Source organism: Trichogramma pretiosum, unplaced genomic scaffold (genome assembly GCF_000599845.2).
Source record: "Trichogramma pretiosum strain Unisexual culture from Peru unplaced genomic scaffold, Tpre_2.0 scaffold114, whole genome shotgun sequence".
In the NCBI taxonomy this organism is placed as follows: Eukaryota; Metazoa; Arthropoda; class Insecta; order Hymenoptera; family Trichogrammatidae; genus Trichogramma; species Trichogramma pretiosum.
This window is the reverse complement of record NW_019640798.1, coordinates 347,596-370,222: the sequence shown is the minus strand read 5'-3', so window position 1 is coordinate 370,222 and position 22,627 is coordinate 347,596.

Here is a 22,627-nt window from a genome sequence, read left to right as displayed (position 1 = left end):
CCTGCGATACGTAAATATAAAGTCTCTAAGCCGAGCACACAAAGTCGTTTGCATGGTAAATAACAAGGGACGCGCGTTGGAAACGGGGGCGGAGGAGCGAGAGGGTGCCTAGCCAAGAACAACAGGGCCACTCCGAGCCGATGAGAAAACCACCGAGACCTAAAGCAGCAGCAGCAGCAGCAGCGGCCTCGCTGCGAAGGAAGCGAGCGAGCAAATACAAGTTCGTATCCGCGCGTACAGAAATGCAGCGCGCATATAGATGTCTAATGCGATTGTCTAAGCTGTACTTCGGGACGACTCGCTCGTCTCTGCTATGTGTTGTTATATACGCCTTGGTCAGGATCTCGCTTGACCGATTTTCCGCGAGCGACTTTCTCTCTCTCTCTTACCCAAAGACATTTGCATCTACCGCTGCAGCTGAGCACACGACAAACTTGCAGCAGCAGCAGCTCACCACCACCACCAATGAATTAATCCTTTGTGCCGAGCGCGCGAGAGATTCGAAAATCTATACACGCGACGAGTAGTGGTGGTGCGATTGCATCTCGGTTGCATGTCCGAGATTGCTATTTTCTTAATCTACGGTCGTCACCGTCGTCTGTGCGCGCTACGATTGCTCAAGAAACTGCAGCGGCTCTGATCGACGCTATACGCATGGCCACGGATGCGCTCGAGTTATTTTTTCAATTGTAAAGGCGAATATTTATTTATTCATTTATTTTTTTTCATTCTTCGCTCCTCCGCAGCTGTCCATCGCATTATTATATTTATATTATATAATTTTATGTACACGGTAGCGCATGTAGGTCAGGCCAGCCAGACAGCCAGCAGCTCTGCGGTCGCGGGTATGAATGTAATAAAGAAGCGCCCCCGAGAATCAACGTTTGCGCTCGATCGAGTATAATAAAGCCAACAATCGAAATGAAAAAAAAAGAGAGAGCGAGAAAGAAAGAAAGAAAGAAGAAAAAAAATTGGAAGCTCGGCGCGAGTGCATTAATAAGCGGCAGAGGGGGGGGGGGGGCAGCAGTGCGGAGGGCGCCACTGCAATATTGAACATTATGTATGCAACAGCTGGGCTCGTGTCTTTTTTTATCACGCAGGTGCCCCCTCTCTCTCACTTGCACTCGAGCTTGTAACGTTACGAGAATAACACGAAATTTGGACGAGGTAGCAGCTGGCCGCTGATAACGTGCGGCCAAACTTTATATTCTCGCGCGCGCCTCTCTCTTTCTTCGTGCCCTTGTGACGCTAATTGAAACTACGGGGGCTGCCCCTCCCCCCTCCCCTTTTTTGTGTCGATCGTTTTTACGAGGTGTAATTTTCAAAGCCGTATATACGTATCCTCCGCTTCTGTATGCACAGTCTCGATGTCTTTGTATACGTCGTATCGAAAACACGATCGCGCGAGAAGAAGAAGAAGAAGAAGAGAGCCGAGGTCGCGCCGAGCGGGGGGGACTGTACAAATTTGCTTGACAAATTCAAGACGTCGAGGAGCAGCGATACACGCGAGCAGCAGCAGCAGCTCTCCGATGCACAAATTCAATTACCGATTCCGGAGCGGCGAGAAAAATTTGACTTTCAAACCTCTCGAAACGTATATCGGCGCGCAGCGAAGATTTATACAGCTACATCACGATTCGAGCTGCTTTCGACTCTTGTTTGCGTGTCATTTGTCTCGGTAACGCGATGTTTTCCTGCGCTCTACGCTGGACTTTTTGCGTACATATATACGTGTACGAAATGAATCGACGGAACTTTTCGCAAAAAAAAGGGACACTTTTCATACGCGAAATGATATTCGTGCACGTCGAGAGAGAGAGAGAGAGAGACTCGAGTGTGCGTCACTGTAGTATAGCTGCTTGCTCGCTCGTGTGTACACGTAACAGCCAAAATAACCCTCACCTTGAATACACCAATTATACGTGCATATCAAATACGCCGAGAGCTCCGGCGAGAGAGAAAATTGACGTTGGGATAACAATAATAATAATAGTAATAATAATCGATCGATAATGTATGCGCAGAGCAAACGTATATACCGCCGCATGTATAATACGGCACAGTCACTGCGCGCATAGTATAACCTGTGTGTGTATATATAGGCATACATATATCTATATAATTGTGTGTAAATGTATAAATGCATACGTGTGTGTATGTATGTGTGTGTGTACGCGGTAAATGAGTAGTCCTTTACACGCGAGGGCTACACACAACATGCAACAAGTGTAATTTTTTTTCAAGCCCCATCCTTATGGCTCCACGCACGCGAGGGTAATTTCTCACTCGATCAATTCCCTCCGCGCGGCCCACACGCACACGTATATACATAGTATACTAGTGTGTAGTATACACCTCGTGCTCGGGGTGTTATAAAGCTAATCAAATGTGAATTCGCGTACACTGTTTTTNTTTTTTTTTTTTTTTGGTGCGAGAGGCAGCAGCTCTACGGGGATCGTTAACGCGTTGTCGATGCCGCACAGATGCTGAATTAAGTATGTAATCGAACGCGATCGAGCCACCACGCGCGGATGAGCTTTCGGAATTGTCGAGAGGATGCAAAAAAAAACCACTACCCAAGAGAAAGGGAGACTATACGAAAGGACTGTCCATTATTTTGAGGTATCAAGAGGCAGAGGCTCCGGATTTTTATTAAATTTTGTATTTCGCATTTATGTATATAAAAAGGTGTATATCCAGCAGGTGTTGCATTATGTAACAAAGACATAGAAAAGAAAGCTCTTATTTCTCGAGCTTGCGCGCGCGCGGAGCCTCTGTGTGTATATATACGTGCCACGGGGTCGCAAGATAAATAGAATATACATGAGTTTTTCTTTTGCCGCTACACTACTCCTGCTTGTACGTATGTACGCCTCCGCGCTTTGTGATACTACTACTACTACTACTACTGCTGCACACGCCCCGCTAAGAAGCATAAAGGCTTTATTATACGCACACACAGACGAACTTGTCCTGGAGACTTTGAATATCAAGAATCTTCTAGTCATGCGCGCGCGTTACATTTTGAGTAAAGAAGGCAGAAAAAAAATGACGTACTGTCAGAGAACATCAAAAGTATTAATTTTCAATTTCACGCGATACATCGAGAGACAGCCGAGCGCGTGAAAAGCAACGGAATATGAGCTAGCGTCAGTTTTTAACGTATGCGAGGCTTCTGCATTTCACATAAGCCCGATAACACACGTTCGGATCTCAATTGTTAAGAGCTACGCATATACGTGTGCGAGCGCAGCTCGACGCGGCCGCAGTCAAAATATAATTGGAAAATTTTAACTGGCTGCTGCTGCAGTTGCGATGATTTTCATCGCGCGCGCGAGAGCTACTAAAGCCGTCCGGCATTACGCATCCGTATATACGAATTCGTCGTTATTTTCGGCACACACGCACGAAATTCCGACAACGAGTCAATTATATCCACGCCCGAGCGCCAACGAGGCCAATTGACCTTCGCGCGCGCGAATCGTAATTTTATTTTTTGTGCGCGCGCGTACAGTCCAATTCGTTCGGGGGGGGGGGGGCGGGGATCGATCTGGCGCACGCGATTGCGAAAGAAAAAGGGGAACACGGATTTTTTTGTGTCGTCAATTTCCGGCTACATGCGGCACACACACGGTCAAAGGGAACAATTAAATTAGGGCTAGTGATACACGGTCCATTGAATCGCGATGAATAACTTTGGATTCTCCTTTTTTACATTACACACATAGCGTCTGTTTACGCGGCGCGCGGGCCGCTTCAACCATTTCTTCTCTTCCTGCTGCCTCTGGATTCGTTCATTTTGATTTCATTCTCTCGCTGGGGTTGGAACGCGCGCGTAAGAGCGCATAGTAACCCATATCTTTTCGCTTCAAAAAAAAATAAAATAAAAAAACAATATCAGGTTTTTTCGTGTATATATTCTTCGCCGAGGGTAATATGTGGAGGGAAAAAAAGAGACGGGGAGAGAAAAGAGGAAGAGGAAGATAGACAGAATAGAGAGAAAAGGTAGATAGAGAGCGTGGGAGGGCCGGATATATGAAAACGCAAAAAAAAAAGTCGAGAGTGGCATGAAAAATTCATTTCTGGGTAAATTTTCGTTGTCGTCTTTTCTCCGCGCGGGGAGAGGCGCGCGGCACAGCACAGCACATGCGATGATGTGCACATAGACAGTACACACAGTACAGCAGTGTGCGTCGACAAATATATGCGGGGATAGCTGCGGGAATCGAGAATCGACGTTGCAGCAGCAGCCGCCACCGCCTCGCGTGTTTTCGATTGAATCTAAAATTGTCTCCTATATATACGTGTACGGTAAATATATACGACGATATACGCATTAAGCGCCAATGACAATACACGCGGAACGAGATAGTTTCGCGGGGGGGCCAAAGGTAAACTCTTTATACAGATAAAGTCTGTGAAACTAGGTTGATTGAAGATTCCCAAGATTAAACGAATGTACCTGACGTTTCGCCTGTGTGTGTGTGTGTGTGTGTGTGTGTGTGTGTGTGTGTGTACCCACCAGTCTGAATGTTTATGTGGGCTGGGTAAGGAAGAGGAGTTCGCCCACGCTGTAAACACGAGTTTCTTTAATACAGTGGAAAGTGGCTTCTCTCTATTCCAGGGGATTAATTAATTCAGCTAGTTCTCTCTCTCTCTCCGCGCGTCCGCCGACACGATGTATTATTTTGTGTGCTGCAGCTCCGCTGCAAAAGATGGTGCTGCGCTGCTGCACCTTTGATTACGCCCGTTTTTTTCCTCCGAGCTTTCTTTGGCTTTTCTCGCTTCGCGCCAAGTCCAATTAATTACGTTTAATAAATTATGATAAGAAAAATTTTTTGTTTCAGCAAACCGCTGCTGCTGCTGGCGAAAGCTCTAGCTATCTAAGGCTCGTACGTGTACTCTCGTTCTTCTTTTTTAGTTGTTGTTGTTGTTGTTGTTGTTGTTGATTTTTTTTCTGTTTCGTTTTGATCAAGCTCGCGCGCGCGCGCCGTAAATTCAATCCTGGAGGGAAGAATAATTTAGAGAGTTTTGGAATGCTGAATAAAAGAGGATACCCACGGGATATTAAGATGTTTCGCGCCCTCTCCCGAGGGAGATAGCCAGCCAGCCAGCCAGCCAACAGCAGCCGCCCCATGGATAGCGCGAGCACGTCCCGGTCTTATATAAATTAGGTCATTCGTATGTGAAATCAAGACAAATTATCATCCAAGTGGGCTCGCTCCCCCGTACGTGTGTGTCTGTCTGTTTTTTTGCAGCAGCAGCAGCACTGCGGGCTCGCAAGGATATAGGTATGGGGAGTAGAAAGAAAATAATTACCGAGCCAGCATCATCATCGAAATCACGTGAAAGACAAATTAATCAGAGCCAAGGCTTTGCTAGCCAACTTCGGTCCAACTTAATTAAAGAGCTTGGCGCACACGCAGACACCGACAATAGCACGCGCGCGCGCGGCAAAGTGAGTAATCGAGAAAACGGAGCTCTCTCGCGTATCGCGCGTCGATTATAACTTGGGCGCTGTAATCCTCGCAGTATCACGTAACCGACTTCTCTCTCTCTCTTTGGCTTCTCTCTCTGTATACGTCGATCGTCGTCGTTGCAGCAGCAGCAGCAGCAGCTCTCGCGTCTAATTTCTCGTAATCACGACTTTGCTCGAAAGTCACGTTTAAGTATATGCGAATATGCCAGCCACGTGTGCCACAGCACACAGCACACATACACGCACACAAGATAATCTTCGGATATACCACCACCACCACCAGGTCGGGAATACTGCGGCGTTGCACAAGGAGGGCCAATCGATCCGATCGATATTTCTCATCCGCAGGATCTCTCAATTACGCCATAAAATGTGTACGTGTCTATATACGCGTATATCGGTGCGAGGGAGGCGCGCCGTCACACCCCCGCCCTGCACCGCACTGCACAGAGAGAAGCCCGCATATGGAATGCGTCCTTGCGTGTGTGCGTGTATATAGTACACGGACTCGCACACAAGCTCGAGCGCGAAGCCAGAGAGCGAGAGCTTCTATTGTCGTTAATTAGAAGCTCTTCGGCTTGGGCTCTGTGTGCAGCAGCAGCAGTGGCGTACAGTGTTAGCGGTCTGAATGGAGGAACACGGCACACATATCGTGGCATTGCCAGGGAAGCGTGCGCCAGCTGATAAACAGACGCAATACATGCATGCAGCAAGATCAGCTCTGCACAGTACTGTCTGTGTGAGCAAGCGCGCGAGCTAAATTTCATCCTGCCATATATACCTACACGTATAAAGAGCAAAACACGATCTTACACACGTGCCGACCTTTGTAAATATGTATATTACTCGTGCGCGAGCGAATGCATGTACGGTATTCACCGGGAGATTAGACTCGAGACTACTTCTACTTGTGTTATATATTACGTGTGTGCGGTGCGCGCCAGAGATGTCTCTCTCTCTGTAAGTAAACGAAAAGTGACACAAATCAAGCCTCGATTCAGCTTCGATACATTGTGTGTAGCAGCTCTAGCTCGGAGCTCCATTAATGGCAGCTTAGATGCGCATAGTCATTAGGCAAGTGTATCCCATATATAGTTATATATACACGCGCGAGCAAAGATAGAGCGAGGAAGGCGACCGAGAGACAGAGCGAGAGAGAGAGAGAGAAGCTCTCTGATTGCGGCTTACCGCACGCTTAACTTATAACGTGCGCTCGCGTGCCCAAAACCCGATGATCCGTCGATAATTATCGCAAGAAGGAAGCTCCCGAATGAGTAAATGGACGAGACACATTGTGTAGCTGGTTATATCGCAGCTCTATCGAGCTTTATAAAGCATTGAATTTCGCAGCGTGCAGCAAGGGGATTTCGTGATGCAGTCGCAGTATAGCGCGGCATCGACGAGAGTATATATATACGCGCGCTTGCACCGGTATATCGAGCAGCGGCAACTTGATCGTCGACATTTACCGCGCGCGGGTGTATATAATAATATAAAAGAGGAGAGGCGAGAAATAGGTAAAACCCAATTTCGGTACTCTGTCCCTCCGGAACCTATCATTATGAAATTCTATGTGTCCCTTTAATCCAATTATACGAGCCCATTAGGTCGCTTAATTACATGATTAACTTTGTTCGGAGCCGAGCAGCGCGTGTGCATCGACTTATACGTCGAGGCATATCACTGCTGTGTGTGCGTCACATCGGGGCTCGCAGAGAGAGAGAGAGAGGCAGGACAGTATAGAGGCTCACACGTGCGCGACCGATGCACATACGGAAATACCGTGTACCGCTGAAACGAGAAATTTTTTCATCAATTTATTTTAAATACCGAGAGCCGTGCGCGATGCCAACTGTGCATGCGTATCCCCGAGAAATTACGCGAAATAGGTCGCACGTGCCATTTAGCCTCCCCCATCTCTTGCGTACACGTCGATCGAAATATATTATATATATAAAAGGCAAAGTCTTGCAGTTAAAATTCGTGAATTGTATGTATTTCGGTCGAGATTCGAGCGATATTTTCGCTCGTTCGTTGGTAAGCGGGGGAGGGCGGGATAATCAAAACAAAAAACCTGACGCACGCGCGACAATTACCAAGTCCGAGCGCGCTATATTACTCAAGGAGCGAATGAGTAAAAATGGGTTTAGTTTTAACGCGAGCCATATACTAACTGGATTTCGCCGTAATTGAATTTCTGACTAACCTTTGGCCTTGCAACGCTTGCCTGGCATGCATCAATGTGCAAGAAAGTTTTGCTGCTGTCGGGAGAGGACGCCGTAAGTGGAAGCGTACGTCAAACTTTAGCATTAACAAATTGAACATTTAGAAGACAGTTGTGACAAATGGTCGGAATGCCGCAAGAAATTTATATTTATAAAAAGTCATTCGTCGCTTTAAATTTTGCAGTACGAACTGTTTTACATTTATTTTTTTTTGGTCGTTGTACTCGACGAACGAACGTTTACGCTGGAATTCCGATCAACTACTGAATGGTTTTTTAATTGAGTTGCGCGCTATGCAATTTAAAGTGATTATCTTTTTTTCGTAATTACATCGCTTCAAGGGTTCTTCTCTCGAATACCATGAAAATTTCAAACCCCCTTTTGATTATAGGATCACTTACAACTAATTAGCGACTTTCAAGATAAACTTCGTGGGGTAGAATAAAATTACTTTTATCATTCGGGTATAATTTGTAATTATAGATGCCTTACAAAATTTCAATGCGTCGCGTACAACTTCTACACCCAACTTTGACAGAGATAAATTACATTGTTTCTGAATAGATCTGATCGTGCGATTCTGTTATTTTCAACTTTATCGACTTTCAATTACTATTTTTTACTTTGTGATACTACTACTTTATAGTTAAATAAAATAATAGACGAGTACAACCATAGATTAGAATAAACTTTAGAATAAAATGATTATGCTACCTCTCATTAGTATAATTAATTTTCATCAGGTGCTTTCAATTTACCAAGCAAATTTAATTCGAGTACATTGAAGTTGCAGCAGTTGTACCAAAATTAAATGTAAAAACTTTTGGACAAAAACGAGTCGTAAAAAAATTTGTTTTCTAATTAAAAAATTAAACACAAAATTTTGCTTTATAAAATCATTAAAATTAATTATAATTTCTCTTCATTTTATAAACAAACTAAGCTTTTACAATATTTGTGTACTATTTTTTAATGAAATTTATATTCAATGCAAATAAATTCGAAGAACAAAGACATTATTCAAAAAATGAAAACAAAACAGAAAATAAACAGAATATAACATCTGAAGCTTTCAAGGGATTGTGTTCCCTGTTAGAATTTCAAATGAAAAAAGAGACTTTTTTCGAATCATGTAAATTGAGAAACAAAAGTTCATATAATTTTTGAATGTATGGAAAGCCTTTAAAAATACAACTCTTTGTGTCCAAGTTTATACTCATACTTATTCATTTGTTGCGAATAAATCTTGAACTTTAAAAGTCATTTCGAAAATAATAGAAAAAGTGAAGAGCTCAAAGATACGTCAGATTTTTCGAAATACACATTCTATTTCATTGCTCTTTTGGATAGAACGTTTTTCTTTTCCGAAGAACGTTGAAAGAATTTATAAATTTTCATTCTGCACTGAGCTTTCGCTATTGGCTCAAGATCTTTTTGAATAGTACGAGTGGAATTTTTTCTTATAAATTTCCTAAATATTCGTGAATATTCGCAAACAATCCGATGAAGTGAGAATAAGTTTACATTTCGCGGTAAACAGTTGTATTTAAACTTTGTGTTTCTGATGTAACTTTACTCTTCGTATAAAAAACTTTTGGAAATACCTGCTCATGTCTAAATTGTTTAAAGAGTTTGTAAATTCATGTATAACGAAGATTTTAAGCGGATTACATTTGCATATACGCACTCAACGTGGGGAAATTAGATTATTGCTACCAATGGGTTAGCTATTGGCCAAAGCTTATGTTACGAGGAAATCCTAAATATAAAGAATTCATGGTTTTTATTTATTTTTGCGCGGCATATAAATCGTATCATTATCATAAACTATTTAACGACTAGCACGTATGTAAATCATAATAGCATTAAAGCTAATAAGCCTCTAAAGTCCATATTTATGTTATCATGAAAGACTGGACTCTCGTAAAAGTTGGCATAATTTCCGTGAAAAGCTTTTTGGGATTTTCAATAAGATCAGCTTTCCCGGTACCATAGGGCTTATACCTTGGTGCACTCGCGCTGCAGTTTATTTCAAGGAATATATGAAAGGACCGGTGATACTAATAACAAGTTTAATAATATGCCGCTCTCGAGTATATGCTAAGTTACGCGAATAAGCGCGTCCCATTTTATGAAAATCGCGCGCTGAAACAAGAATTTATTCGGGGTCTTAAATGATTGACCTAACTTATTTTAAAATTTGATATAAATACGTACTATAACGTACGTGCTTCACCTCATATTATTGCGGGTAAGCAAATTATCCAGTGGTCACCTGGTTTTAATTAATTCAAGCTAATTTTGGCGGCAACGAATTAAGCATTAATTCGATTTTAGCATCAAGTAGCGAAAAGGGCAATTAGTGCGGTATCTGTTTCGTTTCGACACCTAGAAAAACGTTACACTTCGGCATCAGCGGAACACGAGCAAATAATTCATAATTCATAAAAAGCAATCTAATTTATTTTATTACATTTTTCCCGAAGCGAAGCAAGTCTGTGAATGTAGCGTGTACACTTGTGTATATGCTGAGCGGAAAGAAAAATACATTTTTTGAGAAAAATATCTATTCGCTGCAATATCAGCGAAAGTCGCTGTAGTTTACAGTGCGCATCAGATATATAAAAAGCAGCAGCAGCAGAAGAGAGGTAAAAATACCAAAGGAGTTAAAGAAGAGAGAGAGAGAAAGAGTGGAAAAGCTAACTCGAAAATTTCCGATAACATGGTTCGTTACTCAAGCCGAGCAAGTCCAATACTACATGTACACCGGAGACTCGGAGAAAAAATGTCTCGCTCGTATACGGTACAACGCCCGAGTCTGCCGAGTATCAAGATACGATAATGTTTTTTGAGATTTTTCACAAATATTAAATATCAAAAGCTGATATTATTCGCATGCCGCGCGTGTGTTTTTCTATTAATTTTTTCCCCTTTTCGAATTTCGCTGCGAATCGTATTATATGCCGGTGAAACGAGTCGCAATTTTCACGTACTAAAATGAAAGAAATAGATATTATATATTACACGTGCTTCTCTCCCCCGCTTTTTTTTTCTACCTCGGGCGTGAGAAATTTTCTTTAGACATATGCGCCTAGACTGCGGAAAAAGACTTTTCGACCCAAGTAGGTAGGCGAAGGTACTTGCAACACACTACTTTAGGGAATATTCTCCATCCGCGGAGAGTTTTTGCCTTCCATCATTTTAATTGGTCTTTTCTACCCTAGCCCAAGAGTAAAACCTCGTGCCTGATATATGCGCTTACTTTTTCTTTCGCTATTTTTCTTTTTCACCGGTCTCTTTTTTCTCTCTCTCTCTCCTTTTTTCTTTTAACGTCCAACGTATTATACTTCGATAAATTCACACCGTAAATTCCATCGCGAAATAGTTTTAAAAAAATCGACACTCATTGACGCAACTGCTGTTAGTTGATGAAGTGCCAAACTTTACGAGGAAGAGAACGAGTGAGATGGGGAATTTTTCCTTTTCGTAATAAAAAATAACTCGCAGGCTTTTTATTATCCTATATATAAATACGTGCATACACGTAAACGGCGGGGAAAGAATGCAATATTTAGCAATATTTTTTAATCTGCGATCGTAAAGGAGATGCCGGGAATGCTCTTTTTATTTTGCTGCGCGATCGAAAAAGAAGGGGGAAAAAAATTATTCATGCTCGTAGCTTAAAGCTACAAAAGGCATCGCTCGAGCGCTATCGTTAATGCAGAAAGGCTCATGAGAAATATCGATCATATTTTACACTTTCAAATGTGTAACTTGAAAAAGCGCCTTTTTTCCGAATCGAGAGTGCCGCCGCTGCTGCTGCTATCGGAGGTACTCGTGCTACAACAAATATGTATACTCGACTTTGTGCTTTGCATTCGGCTATCTACTTTCACGTCTGGCAAGCCAATAATGCTTCCTGCCTTTTTCGCTGTTTCGGCTCGTCTACGTTTCTCACTTTATTCTATGCGAGTACAAAAAAAAAACATCGACTTCAATATTCTCGACGCAACGAATGTATATTTCACTCTTAAAAGTGTCCTTGCGCGTAAACTCGATCTAAGACTAAAATTCGCTATTATTCCTTTTTTGGGGGGGAGAGCTCCGACAAGCGTAAAATTCGATCTCGCGACTGCGTGCATCGGACAGTGATTTTCGTACGACTCCATATCCTTGCTTACTTTTTATACGACAAGAGCCAAGTGACGATTTTCACGCACACACACACGCCGAGCAATGGCAGTTATACTTTTTTTCCACCCCCCGCCCCCGAAATGCTTGTCCGACCCTTCCACTCGCTTTCACCTGTCTTATTCGTATTTCTCCTTTTTTCCGTGAGCACAGAGCTCATGCAGTGCAACACGACGACGACGACGACGACGCTCGTTGTGTATCGAGTGGCCCGTTGAGAATCGATTTTCAAGGACCAGCGAGGAGAAAATATTTTACGTTCAATTTGTTTTCGTGAAAATAGAAATGTGTAACGTGCCACGAAAACACTGCTGCAGCAGCAGCGATCGTCGATAGTTTCGCAGTCGTCGTCGTCCTCGTCGTCGCGCTGACATTTCAACGTGTGCGCAGCACACGTATACAACTCGGTATTTCGAATATCTTTAACAAAACAATTATTTTTGCCAGTAAAGCGTTTTTTGCTCTCCCGTGCGCGAGTATACGTGTATACGCGAGTATACATTTATTAGAGAATCCATTTGTCGTCTTCGCTAACAATTGGCATGGTAGAACTGCCGGAGAGTGAGAGAGAGAGAGAGACGATATACTGCGGTATTGTATAACATCGACGTCATATTTTATATAGCAGAGTCAAGAAAAACTTTTTAACAATATATTATATATAGGGTACGTACACATCTACTATTACGCTCGGGATAGAGCGAAAATACGAGGAGAGAACGAAATACAGCTGACAAAAGTATATAACTTTGTATCGCGCAAGTCGCCTTTGGTGGAAAAGTAAAAGCAGAGAAGAGAAAAGGCCGTTGAAATCTTCTGGCTTGTTTTTCCTTTTTCTTTTTCTCTTTCTTTTTTTTTTTTTTTTTTCATTCGCACCGCTACAATAACAGCAGCCGTATAATCTAACGTCGCTTTAATATCCTGGCAGCTTTCGGGTCGAGAACGTGAATTATACATGTATACGGCGCGGAGGAGGGCAATTTAAACAAAATTTTAAGAGGCAAGGAATTTCCCCATTTCGGAGCCATCGAACGTCGTCGTCGTCGTCGTCGTCGTCGACTGCAACGAGAAATTTCAGCGGAGAAAAAACTAAGTCTAATTACGCTTAAATCATTCAGTGCAGCGTAAACGTCGGCGCATATCTGGCTCGGTATTTAAAAGCATGTCTCCGTCTCTCTCTCTCTCTCTCTCTCTCACTTTCTCTCTCTTGTGCGTCGCGCGCGCTCGACGACGCTCACGAGTGCTGCACGCCTTATATTTCCATTTGCGAGTGCAACAAAGCCGCAGCAGCAGCAGCAGCAGCCGACTTTCATGGATTCTAAAATGAAGGGTGCATGCGACGAGAGTTGGCTTTTGAAAGTTTTATCGGATATTTCAGCGCACGGCGTATACGTTATAACGGGCCCCTCGGAATACAATACAATAATGGTAAATTAAAGTTTAATCGAATTTGACTAAACTTCTAAATAACGGGTACTGGCACACGCGCGGAGCCGGACTGATTATATAACAGATGCTTATGTATATAGACAATAACAAGAATAACAAGAGCAAGAGAGAGAGAGACAGAGAGAGAGGATGATTTGTAGCTTCTGCTAACTTGTTTGTGGCCTCCTACGTGAGAGAGAGGGGCAGGGAAGAAGGAGCTACAGAGAGAGAGAGAGAGCGAGTATAAGGAAAGAAAAGCTCGTTTAGATAATTAGTTCGAGACGACGACGACAACATAACTTCATAGTTTGCCAAACAGGAACACGAAGGGGCTGGCCACTGTGTATACGTTTAAAGGCGAACTATCTACGTATATATATATTATATATAGCAGCAGTAGGAGCATTGCGCGCGCGTATACGACGGCGACGAAAGCGTGATATTAAGTTAAGTTTCCGCAGCAATAGCAATAGAGCCATATACACACAGCCACCAAGACCCCCGAATATGTATAGTTATGTGTATTATATATACGCCGCGCCTCCGCCCGACAAAGTAGTTTCGACGTTGAACTGCAATGCTGAATGAATAAAGAGGAGTTCGAAAGACGCAACCAATATGTATGTATATAACGTGCTCGTCCGGGTCTCGCTCATCCTATACATATAAACACGCGCGCATACACACACACACACACACACACACAGGTAGAGAAGCTCCAAAGCCCGAAATGATTACTGTATCGCATAGCACAGATCGACGTTTACGGGAAGTTGTGATTTTACATTAGTTCTTCCTTGATTCATATTTCTTGCCAACTTCGTGTTTTTCTCGCGTCGTTCTCTCGATCATTGGTCGTAAGCTAACGCAAAGATCGGGTTTATCTATTGAACTATTGAGAATATTTACGTTTAAATTATTATTTTCTAAGCCTAGATGACCCTTTTTTTTAGTAAAATCATTAAAATGTATATGATTCGATTTATATTTCAAAATTGTTATTAATTGATGAAACACTATAAGAATATCAACATCTATAAGCATAAACTATAAGCATCAACTATAGCTTATAGCTATAGCATATAACTCAATTTCTAAACTGTAAGCATATCAACACAATATCATTGACTTATACAATTCTTTTCACTTTGTCACTTGCAAATTTACGGATAAAAGGTAGTAGCCATCTAGTGGTGAAAGCTGGCATTAATTGTCATTAAGTTTTCATGAATTCTTTGAACAATCAAGGCAAAAAATAAATCAGAGTTGAAACATTAATTTTCAATCATCAAACAAAATACATCCATTCAAGTGCAGAATTAAATCTTTTTAGTTCAATCATGTATTGAAAATAATGTATAAGATTTAATTTTTCTGCAATTTTGTACACCTTATGTAAAAAAATTGAATCATTTCTTTTACATTGCTTTTCAACAAAGATTTTTGTAAAAGTACCTCAAACATAATTCAACATAGGTTACTTCATTGTTAATTTCCAATTTTACAGTAAATCTACATTAAAATTAAGGTTTTTTACAGTAAATGCACAACAAAGTTTTCTCGTATCCTGTGATCTGAAACTTCAATGGCTAATTGTCAGTGCAAATCTCACGCAAGAATGAATATATTAGTCGTACCTACTTACAATATACATAAATAATATGCAAACTGATATCCGTTTCCAATAGCTGATGGATTTCACTCGATGCATAAAAGCGATGGAAAAAAATCCAATAGCTAGTGATCGCGTGCATGGGGGTCTCGAATAATGAAATCGAAATAACGAGAATCACTCCCTCCGACGATTTTATTGAGAAGTGGAGAAGAGGAAGCATAATATAGTAAGGAAGTGCTGCGCTGGCGCGCGTAATTCCTTCCCCGAGTCATTTCAATCAAGAATCAAATAGTTTTCTCTCGACTTTCGCCATCGTCGTCTCTCTCTTTCTCGCAAATCTGCGGGAGCTTCGCGAGGCGAGAAAAAAAAATCTCGATGGGGGACTCGAGGAATACGTCTTTGTTTCGCTACTCGTTGATCCCTTACGCATTCGCGGGGAATAAAATGCTCGAAAAATCGCGCACGCAAACTTCATACGTACGCAGCTGTCGGCTCGCGCGGAAAGAACAGCTGCAGCTTTCGATTTATCGAACGACTATCGGCGGAACTCTCTAGTCTAGTTTCTCTATCCATTAATCTCACGGAAAAAGAGCTCACGCAAGTACTGTGCAGGCAAGCTGGAGCAAAGCTGTCGTTTTGCCGCTACTCACTTGCTGCTGCTGCGATCGAGGCAAAAGCGATAAAATAAAAAAATCATTTTTTTCGAACATTATATTACGTCGGAGCAGCTAAATACGAAAATTGATTTAGTCGAGAGGGAAAATAACTCGTCATAAATATTCCAACTTCCGCGAGAGATAGAGAGAGCTCGCGCGCCGATCGAAAAGCTGAAGTTGCAAAAAGTGCGCCGGAGCGATCCGAGGTCGGGGTAGAGAGAGAGAGAGAGAGAAAGAGAGGTGGGTCAGGCCTCAACAGTTCTCGGACTTTTTCAATAATGCTAGACTCGATCTCTCACACTCTGCTATCCGACTCGTTGGAAAATTGAAATTCCGATCTTTTGGCCCGGAATACATAAAGAGAGCGCGCTATATCTATAGACGTATATATATGGATAAAGCGTCTCGGCAAAAGCCGATGAAACACGAATTTTTCAACGAGTATAAATAGCGGCGCCCGACAAACAATGAAGCCCCGCGCAAGCTGCGAAGTAGTTTCGCGAACAACGTCGAGCCATTTTTTCGCGCAAGCTCCACCAATCGAACTCGCTCGCCTCATTGTGCCCCGGAGTTGGAGTTTATAAAATAATGGATTATTAAAAATCGATAGAAAAACTTTGGATTATTGACACCGCAAATTATTCAATCTAATTACCATGATTAATCAGAGGCGTGTGCTTTTGCAAAATATAACGAAGGAATCCATTGGAATTTAATAATCGATAAATATTCCGCACGGGATCGGCTCGGCTTCGTCAGGAATCGCGTCGTAAAGAATTATTATCTTTGATTTGTACATCGATATTCGCACTATGCTGCTACGACGCTGCTGCGCAATGCATCGAATTTTTTATTTCATAAAACATCGTTAACTCGAAGAGTCCAATATTTGAAAAAGGACAAAAATAAAGAAAATAAAAAAATCGAAAAGTCGAGCCGGGATGAAAGGCGTGCGCGCACTGCGAAACAATAGCTTGACAGCCAATATAGAATTTAACGCGAGGGCACGGAGGCGCACTACACTGTTGTCTTAAAGGAGGGGGATAAAATAAAAGAAAAGAAAGAGGAAGCGACACACATACACAGCAAAGAGATGGTATAAAATAATCAGGCATCTTCTGCCGAGACAAGAGAATTTCATTTCAACAAAACGAATCGGTTCCGATTGCAAGCGTTTGGATCTGATCGAATGAATATTTCATCGGCAGTAGCAGCTATGCGCCATAATAATGTCTTTTACTTACTCATTCCATTATCGCTCGACGAGCTCGAGAGAGCATCGATCGGTTCTCTCGTTCTTTTTGCTTTTACATTTTTCTCTACCTTCGGCCGTGGGTACTCACCTGCAAAAGATAAGAAACGAGATTAGTACGGGTAATTAGGATTCGTACGACGGTTATACGAGTTTTGAAACGCGGGCGCAAAATAAACAAGACCCTCTGACCTATAATAATAACGGGTGTAGTAATAATACCGGCATATGCATTAAGGCAAAGATAAAGCGGACAAATGTGGCCGTTTAAAACGAACTGTGTCTCCCCTCCCCCAAAGAGCTTTGCGTCAAACTGTTGCTTTCTCTCTCTCTCTCTTTCCCCCTCGCAAGCTCGACCTTTACGAATGACTTGTGGCAAAAGAGAGCACGACGACGAGTCGGCGGCGGTGGTAGGGGGTCTTGAAACTTGCTCAAATATTGGTGCACTATAACGCGCTGCAGCGTCGGCGGCGTCGCTATTGCGCGCTGCAAACATCGGCCATTTATCTGCCCGGTCAACGGCGCAGAGGCAGGCGGGAGCTCCGCAGAGCACTTTGCTTTGCAACTAGGTGCGCAGCACGCGAGAGAGAGAGATGAGTATCATTAGACGACTGCGGGAGCCAGGGGTTAAGCTCCTCGTTATGATTCAGCTTGCATAATAATGCGTATAAGCGCAGCGCGGCGCAAAAATTACTTGTATCAAATGAATTGGGCTTTACAATATCGTCGTCGTCGTCGTCGTCGTTATATAGGTCGAGAGTCGTGTGTCGCAATTAGAACGGCAGCAGTACAGCAAATAAAAACAGCAACGCGCAATCAGAGCCCCAGAGAGCAATGAAATTCGCTCCAAAATTAGAGTCAAGATTTTATACGGAAAACACATTTTCAGGGAATTTGAAATAGTAGCTACGATGAGAATCATGATGAGTAGTGGCATAGTAATGGCGCGCGTAGACTAGAATTTCCTATTAACATCTTCACTGCTGCTGCTGCTTGTACTGCTGCTGCTGGGGTAAGGGAAACGAAAGCTGGTATAATTACATATACGCACACACACATAGACGCTGTACTATACAGAGACGTGGCGGCGGCGGCGTCGGGTGCGCGCCACGTATTACTGGATTTATGCGCGTATACATGCATATAGCGTATGCGTAGCACCGCAAACTCGAAATCTTTGACGCTCTTACTACCTTACCCCCTGCGCTCATAGTTCTCTCTATGATTAATATTTAGCACAAGTTGATGTATAATGTCGGGCGCTTAATTCAAATCTACCCCCTGCGTGCCCCGCTTGCCTCTACTCTACTCTCTCTTTCGCGCGCACGTGCATACGAAGAAGAGAGCGAGAGAGAGCTAGGAAGGAAGTAAGGGAGAAAGAGTAAAGTTACCGTACTTGGAATGTATTCTCGTATATACGTGCATATAGTATATTTGCAGCGGCGCATAAAGGCTCGCGCGCGCGAGAGAGCTCCGATTATTCACGCATCGCCGAGTAAAGACTCGACGAGTGAGAGCGAGAGAGAAGAGATACGTCTGCCTTACAAAGGATCCAGCTAATTAAATACATTTACGCAGCGCCGAGGCATGTAAGGTAAGCGAGCTTATGTATGCATTCGTATATGTATGTAAGAATGCATATATACAGCTGCATACGTACGTATACGGTTTTGTGAAATATTCGAGCGCTCGGCAGGATGATACGTATAAATATATTACGGGCTCTCTCTTTCTCTCTCTCTCTTTGGCAGCTGTACGGACGCGTGTTTATATGTGTATGCAATGATGATGTTGATGATGAACACGTCGCGCGTTATTTTCACACTTCAAAAGAGAATAATTGCGCGTACACGTCGCAACTTCTTTGACAGCTTAATCGCATAGTTCACACGGCGCGAAGCGAAGACCTCTCTCTTATTCCGTAATGTCAACGTTTCAGTCCGGAGCTTGCAAGCTCACAGGCCCCTCACACACACGATGCTACATTATGGAAAGCTCCGGGAAAAAATTGCGCTTTGCTCTCTTTCTCTCTCTCTCTCTCTCTCTCTATCTACACGTGCATTTTGAAGAATATCGGTGCGAGCGAGTAAATACGATTTGATGGCCTTGTACAAGTGCTACATTATGCTACGAGGAAAAGATGAGGCCTGCTATCGTAATATATTGTAGCCTGCCACGTTCTAAGCGTCCGGACGGCGCGGGGATACGGATGGATGCCTCGTCGCTGCGAGAGCCGCTCGCGTGCGACGGCTACCACCAGCAGCACCAGCAGTGCCAAAGTGAATTAAACTTTTAATGGACCGTCGATGCGCGGGCTCCGGAAAATTGAAATAGGCTCGAGAGCGAGCGGCGGCGGCGGCGGCGGCGGCCTAGCTCGAAATACCACCTGCTTATATACGTACGTATACGCGACTGAAATCTCATTACTACTATATATACGGAGCCACTGTATGCCACCGATCGGATATCGCATACACACACGTATGCCTGCAGCGACTGCAACATAGGTGGCTTGCGCGCAAACCATGCGTCGAGGATAGAGGCCGACTCGTCTCTCTCTATTCGCGGCGCATTGTACCCGCAAGATCAGAGAGAGCGACGAGAGCTCCAGTTTTGTTGTAATTGAATCGTATGCGGCCGCGGGATCATTTTTTCGTCGAACGTTCGTTATTAGTTTCCTTGCTCGTATACGCGCTCCTCTTTGAGGCTATACTCTATCGAGCAAAATTGACAGTTTATTATGGTGATGCATCGCCTTTTTTTCTTCGATAAAATTATTAATATAGCGATCGGTCGTTACGAGAGAGAAATTGCTTGTGTAACTGCAGCGCGGCAACGAATCTTTATAGCGTTCCACGATAACATTAAGTTTCGAGCCGGAGAAATTGAAGAGTTTCAAAGCTGCGCGAAAATTTCATTTCGTATAATGCCTTTAATGAACTTTCGGTAATACCAATTAACTTGGCTCTTCCTCTCTCTCTCTCTCTCTTCCTCGCTCTTGCGTAATTTATTATTTTAATTATTTTTTGAAAAGATATCCGGGCAAACACTCGAAATGTACTTCTTAAAATTATCTGTCCATTCACTCCGGCGGAGTAAGATCAATCTAAATTCCGGCCTCGGTAATAACCGGCCGAATAAAGCAGCGCTAAAATAACTTTTATCATTAATGTGTCCGTATATATTTCACTGTATACGTACACACACAGAGCTACGCGCGAACCACAGGCTCATTCGTTCGAGACTCCTTTTTTTTTTTTTACAACCACAGGGTTTGTCTCGCCAAATATCATAGCCACACTAAGCAATAAGCAATTCTCAAGTATATGCGCATAAAAACTAAAGCAGTTAAAAAGTAGCCCAATTACGGGCGTAGAGGCTAAAGTATACGCGCAAACCCGCCCGTGTGTGTCGGGCTGGTTATACGTTATGCTATATAGTAGGTGGTGGTGGTGGTGGTGGTGGTGGGCTAGGCCAGTAGCCGCAGCATCTACCGATATTTCTCATTTTAACGAGCCGCGCGCGGCAAGAAAATTATGAAGCGCGCTTAATTTACGCACGCGTAGCGCCCCTCGACTGCTGCACTTTTGTTGTTTTTTTTCTTTTTTTTTTTTTTTGCATTACCTATTTCGTTTCCCTAGCCGCGCTTTTTTGCGCGCGAGATTTTAGCGGCGGTAATAATGACGAGGCCACTAGAAAAAAAATAAGAAATAAAAATACGCTCGTCGTAGCCAGATGCTCGCGCACGAGAAAATTCCTTCGTCTTTGCCTGTACGCAAAGTACGTTACACCCTGAGCTAAGTAAAAATTGGCATCGAGAGGCCACTGACTCGAGCGAGCTTCGTGCCGTATTACATATATCATTGTTTGCGCGTTACACGCGCGCGTGGAAAAAAAAGTAGGCTACCGAGTGACAATGGTGCAATAGGGAGTATACGAGCGTAACGTATAGTTTTCTTTCGAGTGGCTTTCGCTGCAAAATTAATACGAGGAAAAATATCGAAATTATTTAGTTGACCTGCGTTGCGGATCGCTGGAATCATCCAAAATTATTATTACGCGGTTAATTGAGATATTTTTGGTAAATAACTTTTTTAATCAAGTTTGCTTCGTGTCCCGTGATTGTTATTACAATTTTTTATCATAAAACTAATTAATTACCAAACTTTCGGTACATTAACACAGAAAATATTTTGTTTCGAGATGAAATTTCAGCTCGCCTCGTAATATATCGATAATAACCATCAAACAGACGTTTATTTTCATAAATCGTATACCCGCCTGCTGTAAAACTGTAGTTTAATTTGAAACAGTCGAGTCGTAAAATATTGACAGGTGTACACTTTCAAAAGTGAAAATAGCTGCTGCAGCGCAAGCTTTTAAATGTGTCCGTGTGTATGCAGCTCGTAATCGTTGCCCGTGCGAATTCTAAAAGCGTCGCGAGCAATCATTGTTTAATTCGAAATTTCCTTTTGGGCAAAGTAATTTAAAAAAAAAACAGACCAGCGCAATGCTCCACATTCACTCGTCGCGAAAACTGCCGGCGCAGCTGAAAAATAAAAGGCTGGAATTGTCGGCGTTAGAAGAGAGAGTGAGAGAGTGTGGAACGAGGGGAGGCGATGGTACGGGTTGAAGTTTGATAGACAAGTTTGATGTAGTCGTAGAGACGGCGAGGTAATCAAGGCGCGCGCGCTCGAATGTATACGCGCCCCAGCGCACGGCGTACATATATCGATTTTGTCAGGGGCCCTTATTCAAGCTCGCAAGAGCTGAGCATCATACATGCCTCGGACAATGAAGAGCTTGCACCAGTACCAGTGCAGAGAGGAAAACAAGGCGAGTTTTCGGGGATACGCTGCGCACAGCATATAGCTGCTGCTGCTGCAATTGCTATTGCTCGGGCTTTGACTAGAGAATGACCAATTGTCCAACTTGCACAAGCAGCTGGCGCATGTTAAAATAAAGCCGAAAGCCCAGAGAGAGAGAACAAGACTCGCAGCGGCCGTTAAGTACCGCAAAAATACAAAGAGGCGCGAGAAATAATGAAAAATAACGAGTATATATAGAGAGAGAGACGAGTTGAAGAGGAGGGTCGGGGCGCGCGCGAAATCGCCTATAGCTGTGCGCGCGCGAGCTGCGAGGCAAATAAATGAAAGAGAGAGAGAGACGAACTTTTGGCCGTGTTCACAAGCCGAGCGTGCGGAAAAAGCCTCGACCGAATATATATATGGAGGTAGATAATCAGCCTGCGCCGAAGCCTCTGGCAAGTTCCCGCACTAAACGGGGACTTAATTCAATTTAAGACTTGTACCAGACGCGCGCGCGCGCGCCCAGGCTATTGGCAAATCACCGATGAATCTACTATATCTATCGGCTCTTCTCGACCGATTGCCTTTTTGCTTTCCTTGCCTGCCTGCCTCTCTATTCCTCTCCCTCCCCCCTCCCTCTCCCTCTCTCTCTTCTTTCATCGAGAAACTTTTCTGTGCACATTTTCTGCCTCTTTTTTGTGCACAGCTCAACACGGCTGCAGGCGCAACGGCAACGCACACACACACGCGCGCGAATATGTATGTATTCGCGTGTATGTATATACATTATAAACTTACAACAAGCGCGACGTACGTATATACAAAGTGAGCGCGTGTACCGCGTCTCTTGACTTGCCCGACTGAATTCCAATGGAGTCGTGTGCGTGCGCGCGCGCGTGTGTGTAGGATAGAAAGCTCGCGCGCGCGCAAGCTCCTCGTCGGAAAGTATATACACACACACACGCCTATAGTG